The sequence below is a fragment of the Lepisma saccharinum genome, chromosome 21 (genome assembly GCF_977018435.1).
Source record: "Lepisma saccharinum chromosome 21, izLepSacc3.1, whole genome shotgun sequence".
In the NCBI taxonomy this organism is placed as follows: Eukaryota; Metazoa; Arthropoda; class Insecta; order Zygentoma; family Lepismatidae; genus Lepisma; species Lepisma saccharinum.
Genome location: NC_139249.1, coordinates 63,338,836 through 63,361,029, shown reverse-complemented (window position 1 = coordinate 63,361,029; position 22,194 = coordinate 63,338,836). Strand labels below are relative to the sequence as shown.

At 36.8% G+C, this 22,194-nt stretch overlaps 1 protein-coding gene across 1 annotated transcript in view; it reads right to left on the bottom strand.

Moving 5' to 3' along the window:
* Positions 1-8,227, bottom strand: part of LOC146004350 (uncharacterized) — a 124,593-nt gene extending 116,366 nt beyond the window's left edge. Inside the window, exon 1 of the mRNA XM_083143138.1 lies at positions 8,026-8,227. The gene's annotated coding sequence lies outside the window, so the exon portion shown is untranslated. The remainder of the gene's footprint in view (positions 1-8,025) is intronic.
* Positions 8,228-22,194: the final 13,967 nt, after the last annotated feature.

Here is a 22,194-nt window from a genome sequence, read left to right as displayed (position 1 = left end):
CTAAGTCTTCTTGATTTAATTATTCTAATAATATCTGGACATGAATACAAATTATGTAGTTGTAAATTATGTAACTTTCTCCACTCACCTGTCTCGTCATCCCTTTTAGGTCCAAATATTTTCCTAAGGATCTTATTTTCAAATACTCTCAATTTATGTTCCTCTTTCAATGTGACGGACCAAGTTTCACACCCATATAATACTACAGGCAAAATTACTGTTTTGTATATTTTAACTTTTAGTTTCTGAGATATTAAACGAGAAGACAAAAGTTTATGAAGAGAGTAGTAACATGCATTTCCTGAATTAAGTCTACTTTTTATTTCCTATTTAATATAATTTTCATTTGTTAATATTACTCCTAAGTATTTGAATTTGGAAACTGGTTCAAACGAGTTGTTATCAATAATTAGATTTTGATTATTACCTAACACTTGGTTTCGGCCTGTAAGCATATATTTAGTTATCTATTTGTTAACTTCCAAACCTATCTGTTTAGCAGTTTTGAAAAATATTTTAGCATTATTCTTAATTGTATTTATATCATCCCCTAATAAGTCTACATCATCTGCATATGCTAACAACTGAGTCACAGCATTTAATTTTAGTCCTTCGTTAGTTTCTTTTACCTTCCTAACAGCATATTCTAAGGCAAAATTAAAGAGCAATGGAGATAATGCATCTCCTTGTTTTAACCTATCATGAATTGTAAATTTGTCAGCCACATTAATATCCACACGAATTTTACTTTCTGTTTCACTGGTGCATAGTTTTATCATACTAACAAGCTTCTTAGGTATTCCAAACTCGACTCATTTATTATATAAGTTATCTCTTTTGACCGTATCATATGCTTTTATGAAATCAATGAATAGCTGATGGACATTTTGATTATATTCCCACTTTTTTTCAAGTCTCTGTCTGATGTGAAAAATTTGATCTGTAATTGATCTGTTACGTTTAAATCCACATTGATAATCACCTATAATTTCATTAGCTTATGGGGTTAGTCTTGTTAATTGTTAGTTAGATAATATTTTATATGTTGTTGAGAGTAGAGAAATTCCACGGTATTTATTGCAGTTCATTTTATCACCTTTTTTAAACACAGGAACAATTATGTATTCTTTCCACTGTTGAGGGATTTCTTCTTTATTCCATATTAAACAAATTAATTTATGAATTTGACATATTAACAAATTTCCACCATATTTAATTAACTCAGCTGGTATTAAATCAATGCCAGGTGCTTTGTTATTATTTAGCCTTTTAATAGCATCTTTAACTTCAGTCAAGTTAGGTTCTGGAACTAAAGGTTCTGCTGTGTGGACTTCATTTACTTCTGATTTATCTCCTACATGAACATTTAAAAGGTCATTAAAGTAGTTCTTCCATCTATTTAGAATATCGCTTGGGTCAGCTAGAAAATCACCCTCTTTATTTTTTATTTAACGTTTTATTGTGCTATAAACAATTATAGGCAATAGAGTTTCCAAAAAATATTTTGGAAATTACTCCGTTATTCAAAGCAATCTCCATTTATTTTTATCACTGCAGTCAAACGTTTTGTGCAAGTCTTGTGTTCCCGTCATGGCATTCGATTCATTTCTTCAGTCAGAACACCATAAATGGAACTATTTCGTTTCCCACAGGCCTCTGCGCGAGACACAAATTCTCACGATCATTTTACCAGAATCTCTTTATCTGCATGGGTAACATACGCAGGTCGGGGTTCAGGGGGACTTGGGGTTTGTGACTGCAGCCCCGAGCATCAATCCGCAAAGAGGAACTGGGGCCGGGGAACACAGCTTTGAAAAGGCTCAGAAAATGTTAAAAATGGGACATTTAAAATATGGCAAAATATAAAAAATATATAACTCTTTGACATAAGTTCTAAAAGTTTTAACTGAAATTATATATTATTAACCATGGGCCTTCAGATATATAATTCCGGGCCTGAATATGTGGCTTTGCTTTATCATCGAAAATTCGTACACTAGATGCGATCATGTCAAACCTTCTCTATTAAAAGAACTCTTTCAGAAACCTTCTTTAATAAGCCTCTGTTACAATTACAAGCCTCTCGATCACTAGGTTGCTTATTGTTCCAATGTTCACATATAAGTCGTAATGATCACAGGATTAATAACTTCCAAAAATGCTGTTGACAAACGTACTCGTCCGTTGCATTTCATGGCAGTACACGTTTTCGGTCGTCGTCGATGTTTACTATGCTTTAGTCACAAGTAATCCACCTTAACCTGTCACAGTGCCAGCAAACGTCAAGCAATAAATTATAAATTTCTACATTTTCTCACCAAGCTTCAATTTTTATGTAGAATGGCGAGATCTGACTTTTGTGGCAAATATGGCAATACATTTATCATGTTGGACTGATATCTGGCTCACAACTGACGACAATCAGGGTTATTCCACCATCATCCTACGGGTCACGCAAAACTTTTGAACTGACCCCAAAACAACACATGTTTGTAAATGATGAAGAGGAGGAAAGGTTCCTCCGATTCGATTCTTGGATGGAACAGAATATTTCTGTTCCTAAACAAACCTTTAACTCCAAATTATTTGCATTCCATAATTTTAACGCATGCCTTGAATTAAATTGCTAATGAGTATTTGTCAGTAACTTTCGCTTAATTGCAATTTTCCGTATTGCCTAACAAACCCATCGCATGCGTCAATTGCTGTCGCCAACCTTTAAACTTTACAAATGATTAAAATTCACATATCGAATTGCTTCCAATTATGCATAATAAATGTCCGTCACTAATAGATATTTCACCTTGAGAGTTCATGAAGCGAGTTAAGTTACCTCGGTATAACTCCCCTTGCTCTACGTCACAAGACATTGCTTCCGTGGCCTTCGTCTTTCTATCCCACTTCATTCACCCATGTTTTCCATCACACAAGTCATACATACTTACAATGCATCCAATCACAGAAGTCATATTTACCATGTTTCCCAGCACAGAAGTCACATTTACCATTCTTCAGAAAGATTCAGTTGAGAATGGGTTTATGTTGTTTTATGAATTTTGAATGGCTATTTTGAGTCCTCTTTATGAACAGATTGGCTAATCGGGACTGGACCTAAAGTGTAAAGTGGGATCCGAACCACTGTGCAATGACCTCCACCGGGTATTGAATCCAGGACCCTTTGATTACAAGGCAACGATGTCATTGATTGATTTTTATGATTCACGCCAATAATAATCTGTTTATAACTGCTAATGATCTAATTTAATTAACTGTTTGTTATTTGTTTTCATTCGAAGTATTCTGGGCAATACTAACAAGTGACGTGCACCGTTTGATACGACTCTCACGATTCCGGTTCTGCGCATGAAAATGCATTGACACATGGGACATGTTGTTTCTTTCACATCTTAATTTGTCGGTAGTGACGAGAGCCTTGATTAATATAATTATTCACTCTCGACTCATTGTACTTCATCACATGTAATTCTTCACTATTTGCTGATGACGCCGAGAGCATTGTTTACATGCAATTATTCACTACCAGTTATTTGTTGATACTGGCATGTAATTCACTATCAACTAGGCTGGTGGTGGTCAGATTCTTGATTACACGAGACGTAGTAGCTCAACAGATCATTAACACCCAATGAATCACGCTCTTGCAAATGAGTTCAGAGCAGGGGCGCGACCAGAAAGAAGGGGAAGGTTGATAGGGACATATTAGAAGTGCACAAAGGAAGTTAATTTTACGTGCTTTATTTTTAGTTCTATTAGGTGTTAACAATTAATTATCGGCCTTTTTTAAAGAAAGAAAAATGTTTATTGATGAAAAATAGTCTTTTAATCCACAAATCCGTATTTCGGGCAGGTAGCAAATCCATTCCATGGCGAAAGATGTCTGTAAACTCAACAATGTTATTTTCCACCTAATGTAGAGCAGGGCCGCGCATAGCGGCAGAGGAGGAGAGAAATCGAGTGGAGAAAGCGCAACGTTGCCAACTGTACGGTCCTGACTGTACATGTACGGACGTGCGGTCCAGACCTTAGTCTGTACGCTAAATGCACGGCTTATCAAAATGTGTACTTGCGGTTTTATCCCTAATATTTCACTATGAAATTCTTAAACCAAGCGTACGGACCTGGAGACAAAAATTCGGTCCGTTTGCCACGTGCCTACTGTATTGTCAATAGGTCTGCTTAGAATACCTGCTGATGCATTCGCGGATGTCGACAAATTTGTAAAAGAAAATGAGCTTCTAACGCCAGGATGTTATTGCAAATATCAAGATAACGGGGAATTGAACACACAAAGATTTCTTAAGAATTATGTAGCAGGAATTCGAAGCATATATATACTGCTGGACAAAATAAACCGGACACTTGCATTTTTTGTGATAACGCATAAATTCTGATTCGAAGGCTAAGTAAATGTTGCAGAAACTGAATTAAGTACGAATGCATAAACAAAGTACGGGCCTATAAATGGTGCATATGGTACTACATGATCTGCCATACATTCTGTAATATATCATTGCAATTCGGATGTCAAATATTAAGGTGTCCGGTTTTCATTGTCCAGCAGTATATTATTTTAGACCTTAGACTAACAACATTCTTGGTCGAGACTAAAGGCATTTTCCAACGGAGTATTAACATATTAAATATGGCTCATATCATCGAAAAGCTTCAGACATATGCAAGCGTTCAGGTTCCAACAATATCGGGACGGGATTAGGAATGAAATATTAATAATTTTGCCATTTAGGACTGAAAAAATTCTCCACGTCCGGAAATTTTAAAAAATTTCCGATGCGGTGAAAATCTTCAATTCTACTAAGTATTTCCCCTTCAAGCCATTGTTTTTGCCCATCTGGAATAGGCCTAAAAAAAATTAGTTTCAAGAAATTTCGGGCACTTATATTGCATTAAATTAACCTCTTTTAAATAAGGTTCTTTGGAATTTCTTGGCTGTTCGGAATTACGAAAATCTCGTGAAATCATTTCCCGATGTCGGGATCTGACGTTGATAATTCACACAACGTCATTTTGAATTATTACTTTTTTTACAGTTCCCTTCGGCATTCAAAAAACATGGATCAGAGGTACCATGAAGCACAGTGGGTTAAATGGTCCCTGTTTGATATCTGTAATTTGTGAGAAAGTACAAAAATACAAAGAACTGTTCATCAACAAAATGATACATTTTTATGGAAAGGAAGCAAGGCGAATCCAGTTTCTATCTCACTAGTAGACTGGAGTCTGAACTTGCATACAGCGCCAAAGTATTCTCAATACAATTTGAATTTTATGATTTGTGAATAATAATAATAATACGTTTCTGCGAAATCCCCCACAAACATACGTGAAAATTATACTATATACATTTGTAATGTTATTAAAAGTAAAAATAAATTACTCAATTTAACATATTATTATTATTAATTACATAAAGGAAATTAATTTGTTACTTTTATAGATATTAGATATTGCAAAGCAGCTAACTAATTCCTATATTAACCGGGTAAAGATGTTAATAAATTATGATATAGTTGAAGTGGTTTTATTATGTGTAAGTTTTTGTTTAGTTTGTGCTTTATGTTAATATAAATCAATTAGATTTCAAAGTTATTATTGTCTTGCATTCTTGTTTTGCCGTATTGATGCAGATTTGTTAATGATTTCTTGAGAGAGGGAAATAATTCAATACTCACAACTACACTAATTTGTGTGTGTTTTCGATATTAATCTTAGTAAAGTACACTGTATTTCAAATTAAAATTAATTGATTATCTATTGTGTGTTATAACTAGAAATGGATTTTAGGTTTTTAACCTATTTCTTCCTTTGCAGGTAAATGGAAATAACAAGTTATATCGGCGTTTCATAAAAAAACGAAACAACTGACTAAGTTTTATAGTGCCTAAAATAAACTATTTTGCTTGTTAGAACCTATTTTAAGTTTATGTGCCTAAATTAAACCTTTTTGTAGGTTTTTATATGTTTTCTAGGTTTTACAGGATTTTTATATCTCACAGAGGTATTTACTAGTTTTAGTGGCGAATTAATTCAATGACTGGCGTGTTTGAAACATGTTTTCTGTCAATTTCCCTCCCTCCAAATATATGATGTTTATCAAAGCTTTAAACAAAACAAAAATGTCTGACGTCACTGTTACCTGCAGACAGTGGCGGCGAAAGGGAACAGTTCCCCTCCTACTTTTTACCCCTGCACTATAGACTCTTAATGCTAAGCCTTGCCTGCTAAGATAAAGTAAATTGTCCTTGCCCCCCCCCCCCTCCCTCCTCCCAATTCTCAGTTTTGGCACCCAATCGTCTCTACTGCCTGCACAGTCCCAAGTGCAAACTTCTGATCTGTGTGGCCTTGCTCACTTTCGCGTCAGTTTGGTCCTTTTTTGGCATTCACGCCTTGGGAAGTAATATTTCAGCATTCAAATTAGCACTACTGACTATGTTTCTGTTGAAAGATAATTTTCATCATATGAAATGATCCTCACAGAAAAAATGTGTAGTCTGAGTGTGTATAACGATAAAATATTCATGGTGGTCACTAGGACCATGATAAAATTCAAGTAAAATTCCTGGTTTTCAAGGGGTGAACTTTCCAAAAATTCAAGGATACAAACAGATGTTTTCTCTATTCCAATCTTACGTAATACCGACTCTCACCCTCCCTTCCACACACAGAAAAATATTGAAAATATAAAGGGTTTGTATGATTCCAATGAAACAAAAAATTTACCTAATCGACTTCAAGATATATTATTTTGTAATAATCTTCCGTTTGTCAGATAGATTGTTCTGTAAAAGACACTAACAAAGTAAACGGATTGAGAAAATTTTGTTTTATTTTATGTGTAGCTTTCTTTTTCATCCTCAAAAAATGAATAAAATAAAAGCTAAACTGAGAGAAACGTGCCCCAGGGCATTTATAAACGTTTAAATTTAATGGGATATGGATTAATAAAAGTTGCAATGGAATAGAGAAAACATCCGCTTGTACCTTATTTCATCTCTTGCCAAACTTCATGAATAATCTCCAGATCCAATAATTCACGCATAATTTCCGGTGCCAATAATTCACGTGTAATTCCCGGAATTGAAGGAATTCCAAGTGAGTAGCCACCCTGATATTGTGCAGCAACTTATACATACGTAATTCATTTTTCATATCAACAAGTAACTTTTTCTAACAGCACAAGTGCAGTATTATAATAATTTGTAGATAATTTTAAAAATTATATAAAGAAATGAAAATTTGTTTAGAAAATTAATATTTGGTTATTATGGTTCTTGTGAAATTTTGTTTTTAACGATTGTACCTAATCAGTATTTTCCAGGAATTTTGTACCAAATTAACTCTTTTTGCAACCTATTACAAGATTTTTCGAGCCTAATTTAAGGTTTTTAGAACCTATTTTAGGATTTTTAGAGCCTATTTTAGGAACTTTAAAGCACACTTTTTAGAACCTAAAAATCTGAGGTGAAGTTATAACAAAGACTCTCCCCCGAAAACGTTTGGTGGGGGGATTTTTTATGCAAAGATTGTTGGTGGGGGAAATTCCCCCGTCCGCCCAGGATTTTGCGCCCTGTCTATGGCTGAAGGCCAAAATACGAAATCTTACTCTGCTCCCTGAGAAATAATCCTGTCGGTGCCTTTGGACCGGACGTACAGTTTCAAGTGGAATCATAGCAGCTGTGTAATATGCCTGGGACCCTTTCAATAAAAGGCAACAGCGTTAACCAGCCAGTGTGCTATCAGGGAGGATCCCCCTATGTTGTCAAACGAGGCTGTCTTTGCATACACACGCTGTGAAGCTACGAGCCCTGGGTTCGAATCGCGAAAAAAATGGATGTATTTTTGCCTTTCTCCGCCTATTTTATCGGCTTGCTCATCCTCATCGTCGCGAATATCCTCGAGGAACATGAGGGACGTTAGCAAGAATGCATTAGCAGTGGACCATTAAAGTAGCTGACATTTTGCAATACATTGTTCGTTCGCACTTACCTCGTTCGATATGTAGCCGTTGAAGCAACTGGGAGAAATTATCGATCTGCTGGTCGTGAGTTCGAAGCTCTTGTAACATGAGACGCAACAGGCGCTCCTGATGAACAGAATGTAAACAAAACACTACACTTCGACCTTCGCTTCTCGCATCGCCCACAGCACGACACGAACGTCCTTTTCCCGGCTAGGAACCCAGCTGACTGTCACGCCGCCTAGCGTGGAAGCAGCCATCACTGCACGCAGCGCGGACTGGGTTGCGTCAGCACTTGCAGACGCAACTGTTGCCAACTAAGAGTTGGAAAAAGTTCCATGGAATGTCGTGGTTATTGATTCGTTGAGTTCATTTAATTATATTTGCATTGCACTACATTTTTTGTTATTCAGCGTCATTTTTCTGAGGAGGTGATGAGAAGATTGGGACGAGGGACAGAACGTCAGTAACCTTAGTTAAATAAAGCACTACAGCACTTTCAATGTGCATTTCAGAATATTCAAGAAAACAGTCGGCGGGAAGAATTTAGAAATACGAGCTCGTTACCATAATCACTCACCTACACTCAGTGTGCGATACCAGGGACACCACATACACACACACACAGACAATTTTGCCCCCGGCAAAAGGTAATTATTTTTATCCCTGCTAGGGATGTACCTAAAAGGAATGAGGAGACAGGTGAGTGGAGAAGGTTAAATAATTTAGAACTCCACAATTTGCATTCATCTCCAGATATTATTAGAATAATTAAATCTAGAAGACTTAGATGTGCAAGCCATGTGGTACGTACGAATGGGAGAGGAAAGAAGGGTTTACAGGATTCTTGTTGGGAAGCTTGATGGTAAGAGACCTGTAGGAAGGCCAAGACGAAGATGGAGAGATAACGTTGAGATGGACGTAAAGGATGGAAAAAGGGATTTATATTGCCCAGGAGAGGGACAGATGGAAGACCTTTGTTGCTGCAGCCATAATCCTTCGGGTTTAAGAAGGCTAGAAAGTTAGTTAGTTAGTTAGCAACATGTTTTGAATGTAGAATAGAATAGTATGGTCCGAAATGAAGAAATGGCAAGACAAATCGAATCTCCTAATAAATAAGCTGCTATTATGTTTTTTATCGACATGACTACTTTCCAAGTTCCTTCAACTCCATAAGCAGGATCACTCGACAAAAATACAAATGACATCACTGATAGCACACACATATTTAAATACTCACAAATCATTATATGAGGACCAAACGATTTGTTGTATTAACATTTAAGTGGATGCGCATATTAATGCTGACAGGTGCACTTTACCCCTTCTTCAGTTTCGAATGTACAGTTCGCTTTGATATTGTAATAAATAAGGTTTAATAATTTATTTTTCCTTTGGGGAGAATACATGTCACAGAGGAATAACGATTTTTCGAACATCCATCGAAAATTGGATTGAAAATGCAAAATGCCAACCTTTATCCACATGTTTCACTTGTTTTTCCACTGACATTAAAGTATTTCGGTACAGTAAAGCTTTTATTCCCTGTTCGGTTTAGCATCTACAACGGCGCGATTCAACGCTACCGCACTACTTTCAGGTCTACAATAAGGGGGGAACCCCCGAATACAACCAAACCTCCACCCGTATGCATTCGAGGGCATACGCTTGTCCCAGTGCCTCTGCAATAAACTGGGACGTCTTTTGCTCGAATTACGGTTCCCCCGTTATCGTTGTGCACTACTATTTTATTGATAATTGCAGATACATAAGACTGAAAATAAAAAGAAAACAATACAAGATTAAATAACATAGTTAATAAATTGAGTTACATTACATTCCATTTGTAGACAGTACAATGCTATACATTTTTCCACGTGAATAAGTATCTTCCGTTACATATTGTTTGTATTACAATTTTAGGTGATATGCTGTAATGTGTGGTGATCTAGCATGTACCGGATCCCGGGCTCCAGGATCTATGAGTGAGAAGTTTTTGGAGCTCGCACGCCCTATTCAGGTCTACAGCCTAAGTTCACAAAGTAGTGTTCAGTATTTACAAGATATTTCCAAAGGTAAGTGCGACCAAATTACAGCACGTGTATTTGTGGGCCCCTAAACGTATAAGATCCAGATGTTGTCACGGTTTTGACTTTTCGTTAAATGAAGTGCTGGGCTTATTTGAAAAACCAGCGTTCAAGTGTTTTGCGGGAACATAAGAAAAGACAATTAAGATATCTTGGTGCACTCCTGCTTGCAACATGTCAGTGAAAATGTACTTACTTCATGGAAGCCTACTGCTGAGCAGTTATTCCAGACACTTCAGAGACCTACAGCAAGAGAATCAAATGTTGCACAATGAATAAGATACTTATATTAGGGTGCGGTACATAATGGCCATATTTTAACTAAGATTATTTCAAACTCTGAGGGTGCTAAACATAATCTAGTGTCCGATTCGAACTTTACAGCTCAAACTGTATTTTGTGCAAGAAAACAAAATTTAAACACGATTTTGATGTTTGTTGTTATAGAAAGTTATGGTGATAGCAGTCAGGCTATCTTAAAATGGAAGTGAAGTTTAGTCCAACTTTGAATACTTCCAATAGATGCATTCTTCTTTTCCTTCACAATCTTCCCTCGCTTAGTATTTATTTAATCTCCTGCTTATTGAAGCTACTTTCCCCGTAGTTTCCACGTGCATCGTTTAGGCAATGATATCTGAGAGCTGCAACTCCGTTTGTATGTATTTATGCTTATGTATAGCAGTAATGTCTAAGAAAACTAACGAGCCTTAGCTTCGTTATTACAACAGCCTCACTTCAAGTATGATGCACTGTGGCTCCAAATGTGCAGTTCGTGGGAGATTTACTGAGCAGGAGAGAGCCGACGTTGCTTGGTGTCAAAGAACAATGGATTGGTTGCTTGTTTCAATTAATTAACATCATTAAGTTTTACCTTTCGTTTACTCTTGACGGTAAGGTGAAATAGATAGAAGGAAAGTGGCAAGCAATTGGAGGTAATCATCCGTGGTCTTCATTGAAGTTACTTTCCCAGCCTTCGCATGCAGAAATTGTGGCAAGTCTCGGATATTTCCGTGGTTGACCTAGCTGATGGGCTACAGCATCGAAAGTTATTATATTGAGAAATATAGAACTGGATGTATTGATTCATGAGAAAAATTTTCAAGTGAGGAGGGTTGAAATTCAAAAGTTCTGTTCTGACGAGTGGACTACTATGATATTATGTTTACGTGCCATGAGAAGTAAGCACATTTCAGAGGAGAGAATAAAGATTAGATGAGGAGAGGAGTAGTAATAATTGGTAGGGTTACCAGATAACAAACTTTAAAAAAGAGAACATTTTTAGATTTTATAAAAGATTTTACAGAAGTGTTTTGGTGAGCTTGTCCTGTAAAATAATGTTGCAACGTTTCAGTATAATTATTAATAGACCTTACTATACACTATACTGAAACACCTCTATTAGACATTCAACCTCGGAGTTCTTTCAGCCAGGCCTAAAGTCGGGAAACCATTTTGTAAGTCGTCACTAAAAACAATTTGCGTTTCGGCATGGTTCATCAGATAGCACACAACTTAACTTCTACACTACAGCAGTTAAAAATTACTGTTTATTTCTGAATTTTGATGTCATGAAACTAAATTTAAAACAAATGCGGCGTCTCGCATATTATTAACTATTGTTAGAATTTAGAAACTATTAAAAGAGGGAGAGAGAAAGTCTAAAAGTAGGGCAGATAAATAAAGAGGAAGAAAGAAGAGAAATCACAAAGATCGGTGGAGAGACAGGCAGGGAGAAGTGAAGGAAGAAGTAAGACAAAATCACAAAGAAAAAGAACAGAAAATATGATATGGCACGAATGTATTGAATATTTTTTGTCTACTTGGACATTCTACGAAAAAATCACTAGATTTAGTAACATTGCTACGAGTTTGTAGTGCGTGAGTCGACCTGACGTCACGCAAGCTCTGCCAAGAGCGTGTGTCATCACTAACCTAAAGGAAACTCCGTGGCGAGAGTCTGTGACGTAAATGTGCCACCCGGCCATGCAGTGACCTTTGGCGGCGGTGCGTGGAATGCGAACCGGCACACGTGACTCTCTGTTTACGGCGGCGCGTCAAAAAGAGAAATAATATTCTATTACCTTCCTTTCTGGTATGACGCACGTGATGAAAGTTCCTCAAAAATGGCTTTCCTTTCCTGGAGCTTTGGAACTCGCAAAATCTCCCTCCCCCCTCTCTCTTTCCCTCTCCCCCTTTCTCTCTCTCTCCCCTCTTTCTGACCCATAGTTGATCCAAGTCAGTTGGTTCCATGCATCGACGTCCATCCCTCCTACTCCATGGCTAATGTCACATACTTCCCTCAAATCATGCCATAATCCCCATAAAGTATATAATTACGACAGCAGTCTATTACTGAAAATCGTTTTTTTTTGTTTTTTGTTTTTTTTGTAATGAACATTTTTCATTATATGAATTAAATATGTTGCAGCTAGTAGCAAAATGCCGTGGAAAACCATTGATTCATCGATTTGTTGTTTTAAATCCACTTTATGCGCAGGAAGGGCAATCGGGACTGGGCCTACAGTTTAAAGTGGGATCCGAACCACTGCCATGAGCCTCCACCGTATATCGAACCCGGTATCCCTTCAGTTGAGTTGAGTTGGTTACTTTATGCACAGTAATGCTAATCTAATCGGGACTGGATCCATGTATAAAGTGGGATCCGAACCACTATGTGCCTCCAGCGGGTATCGAACCCGGGACCCCTTGATTACAAGGCGACGACGCTGCGCCATCGGGGAGGCCCCGGCACCCCATCAGCTAAAATAAATGAATTGCTATACTCTGTCCCGGTAGTGTTGCCCACGGGACGAGACGGGACAGGCTTTTAAAAATTCGAGACGAGACGAGATTGATCATGTGTCCCGAGAGAAACGAATATTTTCGAGACGAGACAGCATTTCACAGCATTTCCACGAGGCGAGACAGGCCAAAGTCTCGTCTCGTGGGCAACACTACTCTGGAGCAGACGAACAAAAACAAGTCTCTGCGCAAGTAGTGACGCGAGACGGCTCCACCAATGAACATGTGAGAGGGAACGGGTTTGCGCGGAGGGGGAAAGCGACTGTAGTTAAATGCCTTCGAGCGCTCTGCCCACTAGATCCATCCCCTCTTCTCTGCCGCTATGCGCGGCTTTGCTCCAGAGATAGTTTGGACAGAGTATACGAAATATATTTTCATTCCTTCTTCTCGCGGCCCTTCGCACATACAGCATCATGGTGCCAACGTGTAAAATCTTAAAATTATATTTTAGAAAAATATAGATCATGTTGAATTTTATATTAATTTTAAAAAAAGTTTCCCGAAAAAATTAATGGCGCGGTTTGCGCCATTATCCCTCCCCCTTTTGCCTTGGACACTTCTGGATTCATGGAGTTATATTTATTTCCACCGTCCGAAATCTAATTCCATAATATTTCTTAATTTTCTTGGGAGAAGAATTATAAAGTGTACGTACAATACTCCATTCACTGACATACGGCAATGAACCAGTCACGTGTGATTTAATGGAAATATCTATAAAGGGGAGGAGGGTTGCCCGCCACCGAAGCGTACTTTTGTGCTTTGCTTTTTTTAAAATACATTTTTTCTTGTATTAACATTTTAAAAGCTCGTAGCTGAGAAACGACTTCAAAAGTCCGAAAACAGATGGATTCGACACCCTGACTAGGTGTCACCCAATGAATAGCGGCACGACGTAACCCCCAAAGAGCCGTCGGTAGGGAAAAACTTATATATTAATCTGAAGCAATTTTTGTCAACATCATGGAGTTGGGCCGGCTCCTGTGGCGGAGTGGTTAGCACATCGCGCTATGACGCCAGGGGTTCCGTATTCGAATCCCGGCCTGGGCATGGATTTTTGTGAGTGTGCATTCATCAATTTAATCATATCATCACTCATCCCCATCTTCGAAAATTAGCCAAAAGTGGCACAAAAGCGAAATAAAATAAAGCAATCAATAAGAAAAAATGATAAAATATGGAGTTGGATACACTGTCTGCACAAGAGTGGAAACACTGCTTGCAGAAGTAGTTTTGAAGAACACCACGCAAAGTAATTTGATAAATTTTAATAACATCTAGCTTAGAACGGCTTTTGCTTTCCTCTTGTCTCGAAACTTTTGTATTTGGTGTAAAGCTCGTTTAATTACGAATGTTTTTAGTCTGTTGAGGATGTTGAAGGGTGTGAACTGGTTTGTCTGAGCAAAGGTCACAGTTCAAGTTTGGAATTCGTAGAGTGAGGATGGTGAAATATTACATCCGGATATAAATAATGTTAAGTTCCTCTTCATTGAAACTTCGTTTTTCTTTTAGAGAAAATGAACTGAAATTTTTTCATAAGGTCTAAATTGAAATTAAATTTGTTCTAATTTAAAAGAACCTTTTCAAGCTCTGGTTGTAGTATTCTCAGTGTACGGGTTGAACTTAAGTTTGGATGGTGTATGTATACGTATATGTATAAGAAGGTGAAAAAGAATAATAATAAGAAAGAGAATATAAGTTAGATGTAAGAAAAGTTGTCTGCTGTTGTGCGGTGTAGTTCGTGGATAATAGAAAACACGAATAAAGCTCAAGAAACAAATTTTCATGATGCAAACATTGAGTTGCACTTGTTTGAAGTTTTGTTTTTAAGTCCATATAATGCGCATGTTGGCTAATCGGGACTGGACCTACGGTTTAAGGAGGGATCGAAAGCACTGTGCAATGGGAATCCTGCGGGTATCGAATCCGGGACCCCTTGGTTACAAGGCGACTATATTACCAAAACGCATTGGGAAGCTCGATTGATTGATTGATTTGATCGATTTGCTTTTTGTGCCACTTTTGGCTAATTTTCGAAAATTGGGATGAGTGATGATATGATTCAATTGATGAATGGACATTCACAAACATCCATGCCCAGGCCCGTATTCGAAACCGGGGCCCCTGGCGTCGTAGTGCGCTGTGCTAACCACTCCGCCACGGCGGTCGGCTGAGAAGATCGAGTTGCACTTGTTGTTGACTTCTGAAAGTAGCGACAGTGAATCGGAAACTGAAGAACAAGAAGATGAAGGAGTGATGAAATAGAATTTTGTTTAAAAAAACAAAACACTAAACTTTTGAGTGATGACTTGTTCAGAAAATTCCACTTAAAGGGTTTGGCAAATAAAATAATCACATTTTAAAATTTCAGTGCATGACCTTCAGAAGTTAAAAGAAAGCAGAAAATCTTTAAATTGGTTCCAAATCCTATTTCCATAAGAATTGCGAGATAGAGAATCCAATTCCGAGGAAAATTGGAACGATCTGAGGTATAAATTAAGATCTAATCCACTCTCCCATACATCAAGAAATCCGTTCTCTTTGAGTCAGACTGTTAGAGTGAATGACAATGACCGTTAGGAAAAGACGTGAAGTATTCGTTTTATTTCCCCCTAAATTGAGATGGTTTCTCTAACTGCAATTCGATATTATTTTTCGCGGTTTAGGGCAAAAATTCGCTGTTATTAATTTAAAATTGGTGTAATGTTTACATACCTTTTTACTGTTCCTTCTATGCTTAAAATTTTCACATTCTTTTAGTTCTGGAAAATTGAGGCAAATTTAGTATCAATTACAAAAATAATAAATTTATGACTTACCTTTGTAGGAAATGGCCAAATTTCTTATATTTGGAAAACTATTTCAACTCACTAGCCACTAAATATTAACCTTTAGCCGCCTGACGGTTGAAATTTCGACCAGCAGCGCGCTCCGGCAATTAACATGCAATTTCTCAAAAACTACACACGATATTTTAGTTCTTTTTTTTTTATCTTTAGTATACATACGAATGTATGACATACTTGAATTACAAACAATACATCCATTTTTACTAATATTAACAAGATAATTTTGAAAAGACCTTTGCTTCCCTTCGTTTCCCTTTGTTACCGCCATTTTATTATGGGATAGATTTCTAAAATTGGCTATAACTTGTAAACTACTGCACCTCCTTGGAAAAAATATATTATACAAGCTAGAATTAGTAAATAGCAACATTTTAAGCAATGTACGACAATTAGGAATTTAGGGGGGATGTGGGGCAAAGACCCGATTGTCGAAATTTGCCCCGACCACGTGTTAGGACACGGCAACAATTAATGTGTCATTTCGTGAAAATTATAAACTGGATTTCAGATCTTTCTTTTTTGTTCATTAGTTTACATATAATAAAGGTATTATATACTGTAATTACAAAACAATATAGCCACTGTTACTATTATCAACAAACACCGTTTGAAAAAGCCCTTTCTTTCCCTCTTGTTACTATGGGATAAATTGAAGATAATTACTATAACTGCTGAACTACTGCATCTTTTGAACAATTTGAATTGTAAATGTAAGAATTAGGAAAAACCAACATTTTAAGTAACATCCAAAAATTAAGGGTCCAGTGGGGAAGCGGGGGCAAATTCGAAAATGTTGAAATTTCCGTAATTACGCAAAATTTCCGAACCTGTAATTTCAGTTTTTTTTTAAATAAATTCTCGCATGTGCATTACATATCCTCATAGAGTGGTCTTTTTTCATGCTTTCCTCCAAATTTGGTCCATCCAGTGTCTAGAAGTGAAATTCCGGACATTGTTCAGAACCTGGCAACACTGCTATTATTTCTTTACTCAAGAAGTATCAGTCTGATTTCAACGAAACTTTGCACGGTTGTAGGAATGTACAACCGCTACATACTACATTTTCTACTCACTTCGGTCTATTGAGGGAGGGGCGGTACAGGGGCGTGCCGTATGCAAACTTTTTTTAAAAATCAACTTTCTTCTTCTTCTTCTTTTTCTTCGATTAACACTAATTATTGGGAGGTACATTGTATACATTTTATCTCCGCTAAACCCTGACTTTAAGAAAGAAAACGAAATTAATTTCATCTGTGTACGACAATTAGTTCTTGAGTTACGATTTTTTTTTTTGTACTTCGCAGCAAGTTTGAACGAGAATACAGGCGCGCGAGAGGTCCGGGAGCTAAAGGTTAAATGTTTATTGAATGATATCACCCAAATCTTTGAACAGTCATATACATCACATTTCCCTAGCAATGCCAAAAAATACCACCGTTAAATACCGTTTTGTGTAACACGTCCCCTAACCCCCTCCCCTGCAACACAACAGATGCTTCTCTCTGATTTTTTTTCCCGTTCCTACGAAACTTCCCTTCTGGGAAGATCCCCCAGCGAATTCCTTTTCAGGACGAGGTTAAACACTGTCAGTCAGTCATGTCTGCGCCAAACTGCAATAAATGATTCGTGGGAATCTCTTTTGAATCGAATTATCATCAGCTAGACTAGAAACGAGAGCTCTAATTGCGCTTTACGTAGTTCTTTTTGAACAGAAGAAATGTTGTTCCCAGTTTATATTCATATTTCGCGGCGTTTTTCTCGTTAAAGTAGAAAACTCTGTATTATTCTAAAAATGGCAAAATTCGCTTTATTTCACGATTCCCAAACATCGAAAACTTGCCTCGTTAACCTACTCAAATACATTTAAAAATAAATATTTTGCTTTCCTAAACTTTTCGATGTTATCGTTAAAACGAAAACTTCACGTCCCTCCCGTTAGGCCGTTCCCTGCCGGCTTACCTCAGCTGCAACGCAGATCAGTCAGCTATATGGTGTCAGTACTTTGTAGGCCAGTGGGATCTTGCCTTAATGGCTACAGTAATCACCGGCTACTGTAAACGTGCCGGCAGGAAAAGTCAGGGACCATGTCATTACGTGGGAGTCATTCTCTATTTAATATTTCTGTATAGTCAGATGTAACTGTTGGAACAGAAGTGATAACCACAGTGTTCTAGTCAAGTAATGTACTCTGCTTTAGAGCATAAAGATGAAAATGGTAGAGCTGTATATTGTGATTACTAAAGCTAGGATTATATTCTATTCCTTTCTAGATACATTTCTTGAACACGAAAATGTCAACTGACATCATCTTGCATAAGTTTTATGTTACATATTTTTACATATTTGTCAGGATATTCCATATTTATTAATAAATTAGCAAATATGTAAAATATGGAATATCCTGACAAATATGTAAAAATATGTAACATAAAACTTATGCAAGATGATGTCAGTTGACATTTTCGTGTTCAAGAAATGTATCTAGAAAGGAATAGAATATAATCCTAGCTTTAGTAATCACAATATACAGCTCTACCATTTTCATCTTTATGCTCTAAAGCAGAGTACATTACTTGACTAGAACACTGTGGTTATCACTTCTGTTCCAACAGTTACATCTGACTATACAGAAATATTAAACATATACAACATATTTCAGCATTTCTTTTTTATCTTGATCCCTTTTTCCTATATTTTCGACCCTTGAAACATGATGAAGAGAATTTGTATCTCATGTGATGTCATATTTTCTAATCCATGAGATGCATAGTGTTTACGGTCACCTAAAATTGACTGCCAAGTCGAAGAAAAAAAAATGGATCTGAATCCTGCCCCAGATCAAAATCCCTTGGCTGAATCACTATTTGGGTTGTGACACTTGCACGGTAAGTAAGACGGCGCGGAGGGGGGCGGGGGGAAATTTCTGGGATTTTCTGGTTCCAGTGAAAACCATCGTCTTTCTTTTTCAGTTCATTTTGGTTCAAATAGAAACAGTTAATTTGTATGTACATTATTTACAAATTTACATTTTCCAGGCCATTACTCCAATTTGTGAATATAAGCAATTGCTTTAAGAATTTTTTTCACACTTCCGTTCTCTTCAAGTTTCCTCAAGGCGTCACTTATAATCTTATTAGTTCAAATTGCAGATTTCTTTCTTCTTTTACTGTCCTGATTGAGAGTTATCCTATCGTAAGTGTGGCTATGGTATTCAGCTTCTTCTCGGAATGGGTTCACTAACTTCCCAGATCAACTGCTTACTATAACTTTTGAATGTTGCATCAAGAAAAAATGACGACGTTAAGGCTTCCGTTCCTTTGGCTCTGGCAGACACAAGTACTCTGTCCTGAGGTCCACGTTGGTCATCGTGAAGAAGAAAATTTAGTGTTGGGCAGTTTCTAACATGCCTTTAAAGTGACTCTATAGAAAAAGACGGGTAGCCGGAGCGGAGGCAGGCTCGCGTTAGTGGGTGGTAGGTCAATTACCTCAGGGGCGTAGCTCGGAATCGGAGGGGGGGCAATTTTAATGATTCTTTTTTAGTCCTGAAAAAGCGACTGTTATATATCCATCGGTACGGGTGCGGGTGGCTGCTACGAAACTGACATGGCCGCAATAGACTTCCACCTGGACTTTCTCTCCCCTCCCCTTTCTGGTTAAATATTTTGGTTTTGCTTTTAGGAGGCACCTAGAAACTTTGCATCGGTGGACAAGGAAGCTATTTTCCTGTAGTAGCGATTTACACAATATGTTCCCTTGTACAAAAAGTACAAATGTAGATATGTATTTTCATTCGATTGTTCTTCCTGTAGACGCTTTTATTTACAATATGTTTCGAAAGTTACGAAGAGCTCTCGTACATATTTACATATTCTACAATAATTTACGATGTGAAAAGTAATTAATAGATGACAAAATTAGTTTGTTAAATATGTGCACGTTGCTGTGCTTTTTTGAGTTTATAAATTTGATACAAATTCTAATTTGAACAACTTATGTCTTTAAAATTACGTTGAATATGTTCATATAAAATAAATATCTAACAGAATCCTTGAAAGTGCTTGGATACTCGATTTTTTAATATTATATATTCTATGATACTACATATTTAGATACATATCCTTTGATACATATTTTATCAATTATTGTTACATATTTATGTATATATTTCGTACTTTGATATTACATAAAAATCCGAGCTCTAGTGGTTGCATAACATATACGTACCTTAATATTCTGATGTAATTGTTGAATATTCTAAAGGAAATTTCTTGGTAAATTGATGCATATAATTGGAGAAGAATATTTACACACAAATATTAATAATTTTTTAAATAACTTCAATTACTGCAATTTTAAAGTATCGGTATTGTTAGGAATCGGTAAGGGTACCCGCATCGGTATCGTTAACAGTTCAAAGTGGTATCGGCTCAGCCCTAGAAAATAGTATTTTTTATTTGCAACGTACACATATTTTTATTAACGTTAGAATCATTTACTCAGGATGCAAACACCAGGTTGGGTTTAGGTAGTATGATCCTATTATTGTATATAAATATTTTATGTCATATAAATCAGATAGTACTTTTCGGAAAACACTTGAGCCTCAATGAAGAGCACTGAGAACTAGATTTCGGGTGATTAATTTTACTTCTCTTTCCTTCCACTTATGGCTAATCGCGAAGATGAGAATGAATGTACGATGGAATTGATAAAGGGACACCCACAAAGAACAGCCATTCCTAGGCCGGGATTCGAACCTGGGATCCCTGGCGTCATAGTGCACGTTGCTGATCACTCTGCCACGGAGGTAGGCCTTGGAAACTAGATTATTGCACGTTAACAAAGCTCTGCCACCTGGGAGTGCATGCAGGAAAATTTGTTTGTTTGACTTGGTGTTTTTAGTCCGCTTTATGCACAGTAAGACCTAAGTTTATACTGGGATCCGAACCACTATGTGCCTCCATCGAACCCGGTACCCCTTGATTACAAGGCGACGACGTGAATGCCATACATTTTTATGTTTCTGATACTGTACCTACTATGGAAATGTTTGTTGAGTGTGTTAATGAAACTATAATAATTTCAGTAACTTTTCTTCCAGTGAAAATAAAACATTCTGGATTTACTTTAAAATTGTAACTTAAATATTCTTATTGTCTTTGTAGCTGGATTTTGGAGATTTTATTAATGTTAGTTTGAAAAATATCAGCTGCCATGTTTATTTACAGTTTAACGATAATGTCACTATTTATGGTAGGGCCTCCCCGATGGCGCAGTGGTAGCGTCGTCGCCTTGTAATTAAGGGGTCACGGGTTCGATACCCGGTGGAGGCACATAGTGGTTCCGATCCCACTTTAAACTCTAGGTCCAGTCCCGATTAGCCTTACTGTGCATAAAGTGAACTTAACACACCAATTGACCAAACAAATATTTATGGTTTAACATGATTAGTATTTTGTATATTTTTCTGCACAAAATATTTGCTATTTTTGCCTTAACAAATAATTAATTATTGAATTTTTAATCAACATAAATGTGTATTTACATTTCCTTTTCTATGAGCTTCACACCATCAATACATGTATCTCATTTCCTGTTTTTTATTCCTATTTTAAAGCCTAATAATTATGAGATTAATGTACCTTCACCAAAAGTGATTCTGATATCTACAATCTTTTTATGTACATTATTCTATAAATTATTTATTTGAAGTGATTTAAATCAGTGATTTTTTTAAAAAAAATTGAATAAAAAGATTTAAATCAACCTGATTTAAATCTATCCACCTTGATCTGCAGGACGTCTGACTTCCACGAATGATTGTGTTCGTTTGTTGAAAGAATCGCATATGATTGGCACGTTCCAGTTGCAATTCTTCTTTGCATTCCCAACAATGGTACTATTTAAGAATTCTGGATTAGATTTTTTTTCCTATGGGACTTAAACTTTGAACTTCTGAAGTTAGATATTCGGAAGGTAGACACAAACATAGTTTTTGTCAAAATAAGAAAAATCATAAAATTACACGAATAGTTTGTAGATAGAAAAATCTACCCGCGTAATTTTCCTCTGAAAAGGAACGCCGCAAATCATCATCCTGTACAGCTGTTGAATTCATGGATTAAGTAGATCCGATTAATTTTTGACGCAACACGTTACGCCTGCCTGTGAATTCGAAGCCGCTATTGCTATGTTACCAATGCATGATCATTATGCAGATGAAGGCTTTTCAATTATCACTGAATATCCATCCGCTATGAGTTTTCTCTATTTTCTCAGCTCTCACTGGATTTCCTGCAAAAGATTAAATAATATCGTGTCGAAGTTACAGCTTTCTTAATGCGATTTTCAGGTTGATGCGAAATGATAGCACGCACCCAAGTAATTTAGTTCCACGTATGACTTACAAAGTTCTGACAATTATATTTTTATTGCACTGTTATTCAACCATCATGTACTT